Genomic DNA, 16,956 nt, shown 5'->3' on the forward strand with positions numbered 1-16,956 from the left:
ATGTAGTAAGTGCTCAGTAAATGTTCTGATTGTTTCCTTTACCCTTATATCCATCATTATTATTCCATTAGTACAAATACAGAACTGAAATCCAGAGTGCTATCTCAAAATTGGTATTTTTTCTGAAATCTTGGCCAAAATGTAGATTCAGCCAGTAGTTCTCCTATATACTGCTAGTTTAATGTGGGGTTTTATTGAAGGACATAGTCTAAATGTTGAAACATGATCTCTAAATCTTCCTGGGGAAGAAAATCTATAAAACTTCTTGCACGGAAAATTACTGGGAAGCAGATAGAATAAAGCCAACCATAATTCTATTCAGATTTTATTTCAATGCTCATAAGATGTTCCAGTCTTCCATAAAGCAAAAGAATTTATCCTTGGGTTTAATAGAAGTATAGTTATTATAAATTTAGTTCATGTTTTTACATTCCGGTAGAAATGTGGCAGTACACATAGAAAAAAGTTCCATTAATTCTTATTCTCCGAATGTACCATTCCGTGTTATAATCTTGGCTGAAACCATAGGACCTGGACACACACACAGGGCATGGGGCATGACTGCCTAATGCCCTAAGACATGTTGCACCCGTCTTGTACCACCAACACAAATGATCATAATCGGGTCATCCTGTGGGAAATCCACATGGTCATCAGTTGCTGCCTGGGGATTTGAAAACGAATGTGGTGCCTTTCATGATTGAGATTTCTGGAAATCTCAAATTCCCTAGTGTCCCCTTTCATCTAATTAGTTTGACAGCTCCCCCATTTTATACATGGAATCATTGCTGGCTGTTAGTGTGACCTTCTTGAGGGCGAAGACGTTGTTTCCTGGTTATGTGCCTAGTGCCCTGCTCACTACTTGGCTCATGACATACGTTCAGTAAATATTTGTTGAAAGAATGAATGAATTTTCAAAAATAATTTAAGTATCTATTGTGCGTACATTTCAAATGTATAAAATGTAGTCTTTTGCCCTAAAATTTTATTATCTTCCATTTGAAGGAACTGAAGAACAAGATGGCATTGTGTAAATGCTCATTTTACCTTGCCTTATGTCAAAAACATGAATAAAAAGTCATTGTGCTTTATTCTAACCTTATGACTTAATTAGCTGAGTGCCTCATAGTAAAAAGTCTCTCATTTTGTTAACTTTGAAATTGAGACTCAACTTTCCAGGCCTTATTGTATCATTCTGCTCATGCCCCCTTTAAACCATAAAAAGATCAGGGTGCCCAGGTGGCACAGTTGGTTAAGCATCTGACTCTTGGCTTCAGCTCAAGTCGTGATTTCAGGGTCTTGAGATCAAGCCCTGTGTTGGGCTCCGCATTCAGCATGGAATCTGCTTGCAACTCTCTCTTTCCTTTTCCCCCTTCCCCTTGATCTTTCTGTCTCTGTCTCTCTCAAATGAACAAGTAAATCTTAAACAAAAATCCATAAAGGGACTGCATTCACATCTTCTGATTCTCAAAATGCTAACGGTTTAGAAGACACCATTTTTGCTTTGAAGTTGAAGTGCCCACCCGTTTGTTGGGATGTGGGGCCTTGTGTGACCTATAGTGCAGCTGTTAAAGGAGGGAAGTGCTTTTACCTCATACCAAAGTTTTTCCCAAAAAAGAGACCAGAGACAGTGCAACATAGGTGAAGGACTGTGTAGCTGTCACTCCTGCATGTTCCTGGGTATCCCCGATGGCCATCCAGAGTGGTGCTTTTGTTCTCTGAAGGCAAGATGCTTAGAATCTTTTCCTTGGGACCCACACTGGAGCAGTTTCTAATGGAGTGTTCTGAAATCTATATTACACATTTGAGGAATGTCTCTGAAACCGTAATTCAGATCCAGCCAAGGAAAGTGGTATTTTGACTTCCAGTGTCTGTCTTGCGCTTGCATCATGGCCTGGGAAGCAGCATGTGTGGTCTTCAAAGCAGGGGCACAAACTTCTCCCAAGCCTGTCAGCAGGGGAAGGAAGTTCAAAGTGAATGGAGGGTATTCCAAAACAGACTTCTTGGACTACAATTCTTAGAATCGAAGCTCAAATCCACCTTAAATCATTGGATTCTTCTTTGAGCGCAAGAAAGCTAATACCACGGGGGGTTTTGTTGTTGTGTTTGTTGTTGTTTTTAAATACAATCAAACCAGAAAAATTCTGAAAAAAGAATAGTCCCCATCTCTTGGGTGATTCTAGTTCTTTTAGGTAAAAAAAACTTTATAGTGTTTGATCCTGATAACTTTATTCTATGATTGAATGAAAGGATAACAATGAGTGACCCAAGATACACTTAATTTCAGTTTTTTGGTTAAATATGTTAAGTGACTAAAAACACCAAAAACTTGGGGAAAAAAAGAATCTCTCTCTACTTAGGATGTCTCTCTGTCCAATAAATGACTTCTTTAAGAAAGGACATGGCCCAACCCTTACAAAAGCTCTGCTGTAGTCCCCATCAGATGTCCAGGCAAGGCAATTCTGGGACGTTTATCTGTGCTATGTTCTCTTTTCTCTTTCTGGAATTAATTACAACCATGTGCCTCCTCTAACTGATGCATGCCTCAGGTCACTTGAGCCCATTTGCCTAAAGTCCTAGGTTCAGTTTAGGGCAGTAGTGCCCAAACTTTTTGGTCTCAAGGCTCCATTACACTCTATGATAAGGTATTGACGACTGCCCCAAACCTTTTATTTGTTGATTTATCAATACTTACTATTTTGAAATTGAGACAAATTAAAATACATTTGTTGTTTTTAAAAAATAATAAACCCATAATAGATCAACAAATATTTTTTGGAAAAGTGAATCTGTTTTATAGAAATTTAGTGAGAAGAGCAACATTATCATAATTTTTTAAAGTCTCTTCAATATCTGGCTTCATAGAGACAGCTGGCTACTCTTATCTGCCTCTGCACTCAATCTTTTGCAATATGTTGCTTTGGTTAAAACATATGAAGGAAATCTGGCCTCAAGTAGATATGTCGTTGGGAAAGGAGAAGAGGAATCAAATAATGGATATTCTTCCATTTCATTTTCTTCAGTATCTTTGGACATAGATGCCACAGAGCAGGATTGAAAGAGTGAGTCTTCTTGTTTCTTTGTTTTCAAGCCACTGATTCATCGTTAAAGATAATAAAAATAACTTCTGAATTTTATTTTTGAATAAAATAGGATGTCTAAATAAACTTTTTATTTATTTTTTTTAAGATTTTATTTCTTTATTTGACATAGAGAGAGAGAGATCACAAGTAGGCAGAGAGGCGGGCAGAGACGAAGTGGGGGTTAGGGGCAGGCTCGCTGCTGAGCAGAGAGCCCAATGCGGGGCTCAATCTCAGGACCCTGAGATCATGACCTGAGCCAAACGCAGAGGCTTAACCCACTGAGCCACCTAAGCACCCCTAAAGAAAAGTTTTAGATGCAATTTTTAAAATTTGAAAAGTTTCTGAAAAAAAGTTATTGCAAAAAATAACAGTAAAGTATACTCATTTCTTGCTGAGTTTCCAAAGAGATGGCTGGAAAACTTTGGGATTTCAAAACAATACACTAGACAATGATGAGGTTATAGAAATTATAGCAAGTAAGAGCGTAGTCCAGGTATTGCAAACAAGCTGGATTAGTTAATGTCTGAAAATACACATATTTATACTCTCAACCTACCACCTCAGAAAGTTCTAGGAAACACAAAACACACATTCCATTAGTTGCCAGAGCAATGTCATTATATACCACATGTCCTCTGGAAAACTCCACTACATACTCATGAGAGAAAGAATGTGAAAAGAGTAAATAATGTCCTAATATTAGTACGAAATAGTTTTGACTCCCCAGGTCCCTTGAAAAGGACTTAGAACCGCAGGAGCCCCCACACTACACTCTAGGGAGCCAACAGTTTTGAGTGAGTTTAAATTATCTTAAATATGCCAAGTGGGGTAGGGGGGTGGGGACTATGCTGCCTTTGCCTTGTATGATATACCTTGTAGAATCTTAAATTGGATCACAGCAGGTGCTGATGCTTTGAGTAAAATGACTGCTGGCTCTCGAGGTTAAGAGTTCAAGAGCAGTGGATTCTAACTTGGATCCAGTAACTCCATCCACCTGCGGTATGACTCTGGGAGCCCTTCATTCAGTTGCTGGTTGGTACATGAATGAACTTAAGTTCCCATATGTCACTCCTCCAGATCCTTCCACAAGCACTGATTTTCCTTCAGATAGGAAATGGTGGCAGCCAAAACTGTGTGTGGCTGGAATTTAACCGCTCTACCTTTTGGACACACCTTTTAAAGAAAAGTTTCCTTTGGTTCAATACAAAATAGAGGAGAACATACCGAGCACCTAGTAGTACTATCTGGGCACTTCAGGGAATAAAGAAAGTACATATCCCTACTCCTCAATTATTAATTTTGGCAAAGACTTGTGTACAAAACAAAGGATTTAAGAAAATGTATGGTTAAATGTTGCCTCAAATGTAGGTTATGAGTTGGGACGCCTGGGTGGCTCAGTTGGTTAAGCAGGTGCCTTCAGCTCAGGTCATGATCCCAGCATCCTGGGATCGAGTCCCACATCGGACTCCATGCTCAGCGGGGAGCTTGCTTCTCCCTCTGCCTCTGCCTGCCTTTCTGTCTGCCTGTGCTCGCTCGCTCTCCCTCTCTCTCTCTGATAAATAAATAAAATCTTTAAAAAAAAAATGTAGGTTATGAGCAGTGAGAACAGAGGCAGGGTGGGGCCTGTTTCAGGGGATTCGTGATTTGGACAAAAGCATTGAAGCTAGAAGCTGTGAACTAGAGGCTGAAGCCAAGCCTGAGGGATTGGAGGTCAGTGAGACTATAAATATTTGCACACAGCCACATCCAGCGCTGGAGAGGTGAAGGGAAAGGGCCGGAACTTCTTTGCCGTCCTACCCTCAAACCGCCTTCAGTTAAGCAAGAATAGAAAGAGAACTGAGAAACGGGGGAGGCAGCACCGGGAGGTGGGAAGGAGACTCCAGAGTGAGTTATAGTCAGCCAAAAAAGATAGTCAAAATGAAAATGACCAAGAGTATAAGGGTACCGTGGTCCTGTGGTAGACGAGATGTACCAGCTAGATCCCTGTCCTCGAAGGAAGCTGCTGCCCGTCTAGGGGCAGCCTGGGCAGTAGTCAGCTTCCCGGGGGCCAGCTCCTTCAGCGTGGACCTCAGCTGTAAGGAGCCGCCATACTCGAGGCCATGCCCTTCCAATCAGTAACTGAGAGGCAGGAATGTAAAGGCACAGGCAGCTATTTTTTTTTTTTATATATATAATTTCTTTAAGTAAACAAACAAACAAAAAAATTGGGGGGACCTGGTTGGCTCAGTTGTGGAGCAGGCCACTTTTGATCTCAGGGTCATGAGTTCAAGCTCCACACTGGGTGTAGAGTTTACTTTAAGAAAAACAAAAACGGCAAAGCTATTTTAGACAACTCTGTGAGATGGCATTCACTCGCTTCAGAGCTCCCTGCTGCATTGTCTCCCTTTGTCCCATCCTTTCTCTATTCCCTTCACAGATGTGGATCCCTAAGAGTATCTTGCACCCCAAGTCCTGCCTCAGTATCTGATTCTGAGAAATTTAACCCTTAACATTCTCTCATTCGGAGCTGGATACCAATATGTGTGTGTGTGTATGTGTGTTTATGTATATGCGTATATGCTTATGGATACATGTCATATTTTTTTCCTCCATTCAATAGTACACCATATTTTCATAGTACTCCATATTTTTCCTCCACTCACTAGTACACCATCCACCAATTATCAGCAAATTGTGTTTTCAACCTGTTGGCTTATCTATTCTAAATACAGCTATTATTTTCCTCTAATGAAAATCTTTGGTGCCAAAACAAAATTTATAATGGCAAAGTTTTTAATTTTTCCCATTTGTCCCAATGTAATTTTTGCCCATTTTTGAAGTACCCTCAATACACATCATTTGTTCAGAAGAACAAGGCAAGACATAAACAGATGCAGTCAACTAACTTACTGATCACTGTGGACATTCGCTGCCACTTGCATATATCACAACTGTGAACGGCGGCAACAGGCTCTCAAGCCTGATCGGGAGATGGGGTGCTGTTTGCTTAAAAAGGGACCTACAGGGCAGATACTCAGCTTCAGATCCCTGCAGCCAGCACCACTGTTTTGGCCTCAGCAGTGCTAATCATAAATATAAGTAGTGCTTGGTAAGAATGGAAAATATTCCATTTGAAACCTCAAAACTATTCTGTGTGGAAGGTTGAAAGCCACTTTCTCAACAGACACACTCTGTCCTTCCACGTCGTGTGCAGACGACCTGGTTGGATTGCACTGGATCCGTTTGCAGGGAACTCAGACCAGGTCAAGCCTTTTCTGAAAGACCTTCCATTAAATCAGGAGTTGGACCAGAGAGTCCCTGAGCCTGTGCTGTGTTGCCACATGGGTTATTTTGGGTGCCAAGAAGTAAATCAAAATGGTGACGTGTTTTATTTTAGGCAAGGCTTTTTGTATAAAACAACAAGCAAATGCAACACCCTAAAATTCATCCCAAGAAACAATCTCAGGTTGGGGAACAGCCCTAAGCTTGACTGTGTGGCAGGCCGTGCCCAATGCTCTTCCCGCCTCTCCTTTACTTGCCCTGGCCTGGTTACTCAGGCCTGCCTTTCCCCCAGCCTGCCCTCTCACCTCAGCTCCCAGGCATCACTTCTGCAGACCGCTGCCCCACTGACGGCCCAGGCAATGAATGCAATCCAGATCCCTTGGGCTGACACACCAGGGCCTCTTGTGGTCTGACCACTGACCACCTTCCCACCACCTCCTCTTGCTGCTCTCCCCAACAAGGCGCTTGGCGCCCCAGCCACTCTGGGATTCTCACAGCCCTGAACACCACTCACTTCTCCGGCCTGTCTCCGTGCCTACTGTTCTTTGTCCTTACCCTGCCCTTCCTTCTGTCTGTTCAGCCCCACCTGCCTGGCAAAGCACTGCTCAGCCCCAGGCCCCATTATCCACACTCCTGTTTTCTCTGACACCTCTCACCCCCTCCAGCTTCCCTTTGTCTTCTGGTTGTTCCTCCATTACTGGAACAGATTTTTGCATGAGAGCCCACACTGATTTTTCATTCCAGACACTTCAGCCAGTGGTGAAAGCCTGAAGAGCAAGAATGGAACCTAGGTCACCTGTGTGTCACCAGCCCCGTCTCAGTGCCTGACACATACATGTCAGCCTGGAGGAAGTTGAATGACTGGCTTCCCTGCCCCACCCCCATGCATGTGCTCCATCCCTACTGAAGGAACTTGTTTTTGTCCTGTTTTGTTTACTTATTTTGATGTCTTGTGGCCAAAGCATCCCCAACAAATGGGAGAAGTCTAAAGAGTGATTTCCAGACATATCTTCTGCCAGCTGTGACATTCAACATCTGTAAGCAAGTAGTACGACTTCCCTGAATTAAGGATAGAGCCCCTACTAGCAGGCAATCCTCTGCCTTTCCTTTCTAAACCATTCACAGCAATTTCAGGAGAGAGGAGACATGGGGAGGGACAAGTGGGTCTCTCAATGCCCCAAGTCACAGCATTTGGGGAGGGGACAGTCTAAATGTCAGTACCCCCGACCCAGTTCCTATGTTGGAATCTAACGGGCATAGGTGATGGTATTCAGAGACGGGGTCTTTAGGAGGAGTGCAAGTCGTGAGAGTAGGGTCCTCATACACAGGGTTAGTACCTTATAAAAGAGGCTCCAGAGAGCCTCCTGGCAGCCTCTGTCCATCTTGTGGGGAAGTCCGTGACCCAGAAGACCACCCTCACCCAGCCGTGCTAGGACCCTGATCTGACTCCCAGGCTCCGACAGTGAGCATAGTGTCTGCTGCTTATAAGTCACCCAGTCTGTGGTATGTTGTTAGAGCAGCCCGAATGGACCAAATCGGGGGGCCACCTGCTCATCGGCCTGGCTCAGTGTGAGTCCCGAGGGTGGTAAAGGGATGACCTCAGCTCTTCGCCCAGCTAAATCATGTTTGAGAGTATCCATGTGGGACATGAGGTGGGTAGAGTTTCCCTCCCGTGCAGGTGTCACAGGTATGACAGATGTCTGACTGTGTGGGTGGGGGTGGGGAGCTGCAGGGGAGGCCTTCCACTAGGACCAGGAAACACAAGAGGTTCGGGAAAATGTGTCTGAGAAGCTCATCTGGCACCAATGTATTCGTTGCCAGCCAATGAGATTGTTAATTCATACCGCAAGGGCCTGTTACTGAAAACCTCATGGTGAAATTGCCTTCCCAAGCAGAAAAAGGAGCTTTATGCAACTCTTGAGGAAGACCATGTCCTCATGTGTGAGTCCCTGCCACCCCTTCTCCTCAGCACTTGGCATCTGTTTCCTGAGGCCCTGTGCCACTGTGCTCTGCCCCCTGGGTTTCAACTAGGATGTGACCTCCTTGACTGCAAGGTCTTCACTGTCCGTCTGGTGCTGGGCGCACAGTCGCTGCTCATTAGATGCGCATCTAGTTGGTTGGGAAGACGGAATCAGCTGACTTCCCCCCATTCGGGAGCATGCAGAGTTCAGCAAGAGCTGCCCTTCCTTCATCGCTCCACACCAGACATACATTTTATCTGTCCTTATCCGCAACACAACCCTCTACGCCAAGTGCTCTTATTATCCTAGTTTACAGATGTGCATACCAAGGCTTGGGGAAGTGAGGCAGCTGTCTGAGGTCACAGAGCTAGAAATTGGTGAAGCTGAAACTTAAATTCAAGAAGAATTTGCACTGCTGGTATTGCCTGAGAAAGACCCTACCTGACCACCTCCCTGCCCCCGTAGGTGGTAGCTGGAAACTCTGAACAGAATACAAATGATTCCCAACTAAAGTAAAAGACAACTATCTGAAGGCACTGTGAGTGAACAGAAGCAGGCAGATGGTGGCGGGAGGCCACACCTGTGGGAGGGGAGTTGTGTGAATGACATTCCATTTCCACAGCTTCCAGATGAGGGCCAGGCAGTCAGCATAGCCTATGGGGTGCTGGGGGTGCTGGGAGATGATGTGCTGTCCTTCCAGGGACATAAGAGCCTGAGGTCAGGGGAAGCACACATGCTGGGGGAGGCTCCCCACACTCTGCCTGCCTCCTATCATAGGTGCGTGGAGCAAAGCCACAGCAGCCCTGCAGAAGACAGAGGAGCTCAGCTAAGCTCGGAAGTGCTGAACAAGGAAGCGTCAGTTGCAGTTGGACTCCAACAAAGATACATGCCCTCTTTAAAAGAGAAAAAGAAGAATGGAAGGAAGAATTTTTTTGGAAAGAAAAAGAAAAGAAATAAGACTCATCAGGATAAAATAACATAAACCAGAGTCTCTGTAATTTCCCCTTCATAATGTCCAGGAATCTAAAGGTACCAAACATACCAACAACCAAGAATATAGAACACATTCTCAAGAGAAAAAATTATTAATAGCAACCCCCCTAAAAAAGAAACAAAACAAACAAACAAACAAAAAAAACAACAACAACCAGAAAACAAAACAAAACAGAGCTGAACTGGATGTGGAATTAGCAGAAAAGAACTTTAAAGCAGTTATCGGAAGCTATCTTCAATGAAGTAAAAGAAAGTATGCTCACAAGGAATCAAGACAGGAAATTTCAGCATGTAGATAAAAACAAAAATAGGTAACTCCTTGATCTACTGGACTTAGAAAATCTACTGGATAAATTTAACAGCAGAATGGAGACAGAGGGAGAAGTGAGAGAACCTGAAGATAGATCATTAGAAATTATCCAGTAGGAAACCCAGAGTTGTTTTTTCTTCTTCTTCTTTTTTTTTTTTTAAGATTTTATTTATTTGACAGAGAGAGATCACAAGTAGGCAGAGAGGCAGGCAGAGAGAGAGGAGGAAGCAGGCTCCCTGCTGAGCAGAGAGCCCGATGTGGGGCTCAATCCCAGGACCTTGGGATCATGACCTGAGCCAAAGGCAGAGGATTTAACCGACTGAGCCACCCAGGCACCCCATGTTGTTTTTTTGAAAGATTGACAGCATAAAGGGAGCCTCAGAGATCTCTCAGATAATATCAGCCTAAAATAGGTGTCATTGAAATTCCAAAAGGACACGAGAGAGAAAATAGGGCAGGGGGAAACAAAAAAAAAACCCCAACTGGTAGAAATGATGGCTGAAGATTTCCCAAATTTGTTGAAAACATAAATATATACCTTCAGAGTATTCAGAGAAATCAAGGGGGCTATATACTAAAGCATTTTATGGTCAAACTATTGGAAGCCAAATACAAAGGACAACCTTGCAGAAGAAACAAGAAAAGAACAACATTTACATACAGGGAACAACTCTTGAGTGAGGAGCTGACTTCTCATTAGAAACTGTGATGGCCAGGAGAGGAGAACAAGAGTTTCGAAGGGCGAAAAGGAAATCTGTCAGCCCAAAACTTTCTATCGGGCAAAAATCTCCCTCATGAATGAAGGTAACATAAGGCCATTCGCGATGAAAGAAAACTAAGAGATTTTGGCCCCAGCACAAAGCAATGCTAAAGGCAGTTTTGTTTTGTTTTGTTTTAGACAGAAGGAAATGATAGCAGAATGAAACTCAAATCACCAGCAAGGAATGAAGCAGAAAGAGTAGCGAGGTGGCCTGAGAGCTTGCTTCCTCTGGGGGCCCAAACTGGCCTCAAGTCAGGGACCAGACTGCCAGCTTCCCAAATGGCCAACCTCTCTCTGTTAAAACTAAATGCCACTTAGGATAGAATAAAAACAAATCAGGTACCCAGGAATAAATCTAACCAAAACTGCTCAAGGGAAACAGAAACCACTGCTAGGGAGAAAAGGAAGGAGCGGACGAGGCCGTTAGAGCAAGTTTGGAGGAATCCCTTGGCAGAGCCTGCGTGGGCTCTGTGCCCCAGGGTTGAGTCAGGGGCCAGGTAGAAAACGTTGGCCCCTCCGGCCGCTCTCCAGTTTATGTTACCCGTCCAGCCACCTGGAGACTGTCCAAGTGCTCTCCTGCTACATACATGCTCTAAATTTCTAGGTGGTTAGTCCACCCCAAGACAATTAACCATAACCATAACCACAATCATGACTTACTGCACACAGTAGCTACCAGGGCTGGTTTCCTTTACCAAATGCATTGGTGAGATGCAGTTTCCACAAAGTAAGGGGGAAGACATCTCATCTGGTGTCTAGTATAGCAAAAGGGAAAGGAGATCCCTCTTGACTTTTTTGCAGGCAAATGCTGTGAGTAACAAAATAAGGCCTTCAGGTTAAATGTCTTTCCAGCAGGTGCTATCGTTACCTTTTTTCAGTGCATGGATATTTGCACAGCTCTTCTGTTTTGCACTGATCTAATAGTCTGGTGCAGTGAGTAAGGCAAAGGGGGTCGTATTCCCATATCTGACAGGCTGGCTAATGTGCTGTGGTGACCCAATTATAGTAGGTAGCACCCTACCAGAGTGGGTGAGGGCTCCCCCAGAGGCTGGCATGTGGCCTCACTCAATCTTACAACATGCTGGAATCAGGGAGGTCTGCAGGACCCCGAGGGTTTAGTCCCTGAGGTGGGGCCAGTCAGGATAGTCCTGTCCCCCTGGGGGCAGAGATCAAGTCCCTAGAGGCACCTAGATGGCCATCTGAGGCCCGAGGCAGTCCTGCCCACCTTGATTCCACAGCCCCCGCCCATCCAGTCCCCCACCCCCTACAGCTGGCTGGATTTCTCTGTCAAGCTCTCTTTACCAAGCCGATTTCCAAGTCTAAGTTCTTGCAAGTGGTTCTGGAGATGGCGACATTTGGCTAGAACATTGGAACTTGGCTGGTGTCTCAACAAGGACAACGACAGTATCTGGCCTTGTTGAGGCAGGACAACCTGGTGACATGGGGCTGAGTACAGGATCAAGTGTGACAAGTCTGAAGGCAATCTGAACCTGGCCAACTCTGTAGGTTTTGTGTTTTTCTAGCCTGATGCAGCTTCCAAATATGTGATTTAGGATGCTGAAAACACTGGTTATTCCTGGGTTAATATGATGAAAGCAGGAATAAGAAAGTGTGGTCACTTCGAGGCTCTCTTGAGCAGGGCTGGGCTTCTTAGTCTCCTGACCCCAGGTTCCATGGGCTGCTCTGAGGCCATGTCAGCTTTAGCTCTGGCAGAATTCTGTGACCCTTCCAGCAGTTCTGATGCCCTATCTCAGAGCCTGTAGCCTGTTGCTTCCCAGGGGTGGTCCCAGGCCAGGGAACAGCTCCAAGCCATCCTGGCAGGGCTGTCTATGGAGCTGGAAGCAGGGGCCCTACCCCAACTCTGCTGACTCCAGATCCCTCCAGGCCTCACCCTGCTGCTCAGTCCCCACATTGAGCAGGGCCGGCCCTAAGGATGGGAGAACTCAGAGTCCCAGAGGGAGTCTGAGTCTCCTGATTTGGGGTGGGGAGGTTGATCAATGCTCTTTCTACTCAAACACCTGCCAGTTTATCATGTCCAACACCTGCAGGGAATTGCAATTTGGCTTGACCAGCATTTCACTCTAACTTTCTGTTCCCTCCCAGGAAAGTGAGGAATTAACCAAGCAAATTATGAAACTTCTCTGCTGGAATCAGACATAAAGGAAGATCTTTAATAAGAGAGTCATATATGGATCCTATGACCTTATGCCCAGTTCTACAAGAAGGCAAGAAGGACAATGTGAACTAATGATCTTTTAGCTCATGTTCAGGCCTTCAAGGTCTAAGTCTGGCTATTGCCACATGGAAACTTTGTTTCTGTGAATTCTTTAATGTAAGGCCAATCTTGTTCACTCTCCAATGGCCCACTCCCATGAGAATCTGCCCCTCCTCCCCTTACAGGTACAACTACCTACCAGCATGGGATTCTGACCTGAGGTTACCTCTTCTGAGCCGTGGCCTGATTAAAAAAAGGTGATCCAGGACACGCTAAGATTTCAGGGCATAAGTATGAGAAACTGAGAGGTTGCTGACATTTGGAAATGGGAGCCAAAGCAGAAGGTTGTGGTGCCGAAAGGGGAGAGAAGTACATGCTTACCATGATGATCACATGTGGGCTGAGGTCCTGAAAGAGCCAGGGGCCAACAGCTAGAGGACCCAGTTCCTGGAAAAATGGGGAGTATAGCCTTAGCTCAGGATAGATTGCCCATCTCAGGTCCCAGCTCCCATGAGAGCCAGTTGAGTCAAGGCTCCCTTCCAGTGGTCACCATCCCTTCCACTTCGATCCTTGAGGGTTTAGTGCAAGAGTCCCACCTCAAGAGGGAGAGAGTCTGTTTCTGAAAGCTATCTGCTCATCAAGGGAAAGAGTTTAGATCATTTACATTTAATGTAATTGATAGAGTCAGGTTTATATCTACCATCTGGCTACTTATTTTCTATTTGTCCCATCTGTTCTTTGTTTCCTTTTTATTCTTTTTGTCTTCTTTTGCATTAATTGTACTTTTTTGGTATTCCATTTTATCCCCATTATTGACTTGCTAACTATATCATTTTGGTTTTTTTAGTAGCTTCTCTAGAGCTTGAAATAAATATATCACAACCTAACTTCAAATAATATTACACTACTTCACATATCAGAACCTCCCAACCTCCCATACTTCCATTTTCCCTCTGTACTCTGTACTATTGTTGTCAGATGTTTTATTGCTGCATGTGTTATTAACCCCACAATACATTCTTTTGCTTTAAATCTTTTTTTTTTTTTGCAAAAATTTTAAATGAGGGGGGATAAAAAGGTCTTTTATTTTTATCCACATATTTACCATTTCCCAGTCTCTCCAGTCTTTTGTGTTGATCCAGCTTTCCATCTGGCACCATTTTCCTACTGCCTGAAGAACTGTAATATTTTTTAAGTTCAGGCCTACTGGCAACAAATGCCCTCATCTTTTCATCTGTCTGAAAAAGTCATCATTTCACCTTCACTTTTGAATTATTTTTTTGCTAGATTTAAAATTCCGGGTTGACATTTTTTTTTCCTTTCAACACTTTAAGACGCATTCCACTGTCTTCTGGAGTGCATAGTTTCTAATAATAAGTCCGTGATTAATTTTCTCTGTTCCTTTGTACAAAATGTGTCTTTTTTCTCTGGGTGCTTTAAAGATGTTCTCTTTGTCACTGTTTTTCAGAAACTCAATCATATTGTGTAACACATTTGGATTTATATGTTTATAGTTCTCACCAAATTTGAAGGAAAAATATGGCCATAATTTCTTGAAACATTTTTTTTTCTGTTTCTTCCTCTTGTCTATCTGGAATTCCAAATTCATGGACATCAAACTGGTTGATATTATTGCACAGGTCACTGAGGCTATGTTGTACCCTTAAAATGTATGTATTTTCTTACATGTAAATTAAAACTAAATATAATTGACTGAAGTTAATAAGCTAATACATAGAAGCCCTCCAGCACAGTTGATGGCACATGATTAGTGCTTAATACATATTATTTCTCATCTCCCCAATCCCACCCCTTTAATCCCCTTCTGTGCTGCAGCCCTTTTACACACTCTCAGCGTCTTACCTTTTCATAACCTTCTCCCTCTCCAAATTCTTCCTGCCCTTCAAGATGCAGCTTAAATCCCTCCACCTGAAATGCTTCCCACATTACTCTAGGTCACAGTTCAGAACTTTTAAAGCACTTGCTTTAAGTGCTTCCCCAAAAGCAAGTTGAAGCGTGATTGTGTAGTGAAATGTGCCATTCACAACTTACAGATGCTCCTGTGTTTTGCCTCACTTTTGGTTTTGAATTCCTCAGGACTGACTTCTACTTTTTACCCCCCTGTGTCCTTATCACTGCCTGCCCCAACACTGCTGGAAGGTGTTTCCCACTGTTACCTGGGATAGAGCCTCCACAGCTTGCTGGAGCCTGGCAGGTCTCCCACCCCTCACCAGTGCCTTCCTGGGGAGTGAGAGACTGCTCTAAAGAGATGATGTGGTGGTCTAAGGAAAATGGACTTTGGAGTCCAATCGTCCTGCTGTGAATCTCAGCCCTGCTGCTGCCTACCTGTGTGACTCTGCCCAAATTACTAAGCCAGACTGACCTGCATTTTCCTCATCAGTTTCATGGTTGTGTGTTGGACTGAGATGAGAGAGAACTGGGTCAGGCACCTGGCAATTGTCTGCCATCACTGAGAGATGGGTGCACGAATGCAGGACCAGGCCCCCTGCTTGGCCAGGGGTACATGAACCTGGTACTCATTTGGAGAGCACTTAGACCTGTGCATTTTTTTCTTTTCTTTTTTCCAGTCATGAACTCATTTCCCCAGAGACGAGATGAGAGAAACAGGCCATGTCGAAGGGCCCTGCATACCTCTCAAAAGTTTGCTGTGTTTCTTCAGCCCCATCCACACATCTGGTTGTACTTACTGATCTAAAAATGTAACCATCCTGCTTGCCATGTTCACATTTCAGAACATGGTGTGGCCCCAGGAGGAAAAAAAACTCATAAATATCATGCATTAAAAAAAATTTAATGCCATGCATTTATGCACTTCCAGAAGATGAAGGTCTAGGACAAAGAGCATAGCCCTCTGCAAGCAGCAGGCACCCAGACAGCTCAGTACACTAGGGTCCCAGGCCTTAAGACGAGGTCCTGGGGAAGGAAAAGCCCGCCAAAGCATGGAGGAGGACTTCCCAGGCAAGGAATCCAAAAAATCAAAGGCCTTATGACTGTCTGGTGAACGTTCACTTCCAAAGATGGGGAACAATAGCAAGGGGAGGCCAAGACTCAGGACACCTGATTCTTCCTTTGGACATCCTAAGTGACCAAGAGCATGCCACTCAGTGTCTCTGGGCCACTCTGACTCATCTGTACTGAATACTTACATCCCCACGGCAGTTGTGATTCTGTGAATGTCTCCGAAATAGGTGAGGCAGGGATATTTGTCTGTATTTGTATTTGCCCATGTTCTCAATGACTATAACCATGCCTGGCATGTAGTAGATACTCCATAATTTTTTTAAATACATGAATATTATAAGGTTGAGATCATAAGCCTTTACATAGATCTGAGCTTTGCCCTCAGCTACTATGCCATCAGGCGGGTAACTTCATCTCTGAGGCTCTAGTTTCCTTATTTGTAGGATAGCTAATGAGGCCTCCATGTGATGCTCAAATGGGATGGTTGTAAAGTCCATTGAGGGAGTGCTCAATAAACCGTAGCAATCAGTTATTTCAGCATCTACCACAATTCCTCTTATTTCAAAATGGCTGTAGGAATTTCCCCTCCTCTTTTGTTTCTTTTCCCCAGCCATCCACTCCCAGTAATGGTGCAGAGCCTGGCATTCCTCCCTCAATGGGCAGTCTCTGAGGATCAGACCAAAAGAACTGGCTGATACTGTAGTAGGAGATTAATTTCAGGTTAGAGCTGGATAAGGGATTTTACGCCTTGAGAGAAGTTATGAAAAGAAGTAAGGAAAATTTCCCCAGGAAATGTGTTGGAATACTATAGATGTTTTCATCAGTGACTGTCTCCTGTGTTGACCCATGAGGAGCAGTATGGGACTATATGACTTTCTACTTGGTGGCCTCTATAGGGTATGAACAACAACTCAAGGGTGTTGTGATAAGGCCAGTGGGCTCAGCCAGAGATGCATGTGATCTACACAGCTACACAGTGACCAACTTTGAGGGTCTTTGAGGTTAAAGAGTTGCTAAAATGCATGAGCAGTTGCTCGAGGAAAGAATGAGAGAATGTAGAACCTTGCCTTGCCTACTGTCCAGTCAGCCCTGAGGCCTGGCTCTGAACAAAGGAATAAAGAAGGGCCCCACCAAACCTGCTTTTCCATGAAATTCACAAGTACTTGGTCTTTTAGGAACCTTCTTATAACCTTTATAGCCAACCTAAGGACACTCTGGAGCCTCACTAGTATTCCAGCACAACCTCAGTGTCAGGTCAGGTGAGGCCATTGGCCTGCAATGACCCCTTCTGTCCTCCTGCCCATTTCACCATGGGCTCCATTTGCAAGGGGAGAAGAGGAGTCACACTCTGCTGGCCTGTGTCCTCCAGAGGCTTTCCCATAATGGCTGGA

At 44.3% G+C, this 16,956-nt stretch overlaps 1 protein-coding gene across 4 annotated transcripts in view; it reads left to right on the plus strand.

Annotated features, from left to right (window-relative positions):
• The window catches only part of SOCS5 (suppressor of cytokine signaling 5), a 118,239-nt gene that overhangs the window by 69,931 nt on the left and 31,352 nt on the right, over window positions 1–16,956 (plus strand). The gene's annotated exons all lie outside the window — the stretch shown is intronic.

The sequence above is a fragment of the Mustela nigripes genome, chromosome 7 (genome assembly GCF_022355385.1).
Source record: "Mustela nigripes isolate SB6536 chromosome 7, MUSNIG.SB6536, whole genome shotgun sequence".
NCBI classification, from domain to species: domain Eukaryota; kingdom Metazoa; phylum Chordata; class Mammalia; order Carnivora; family Mustelidae; genus Mustela; species Mustela nigripes.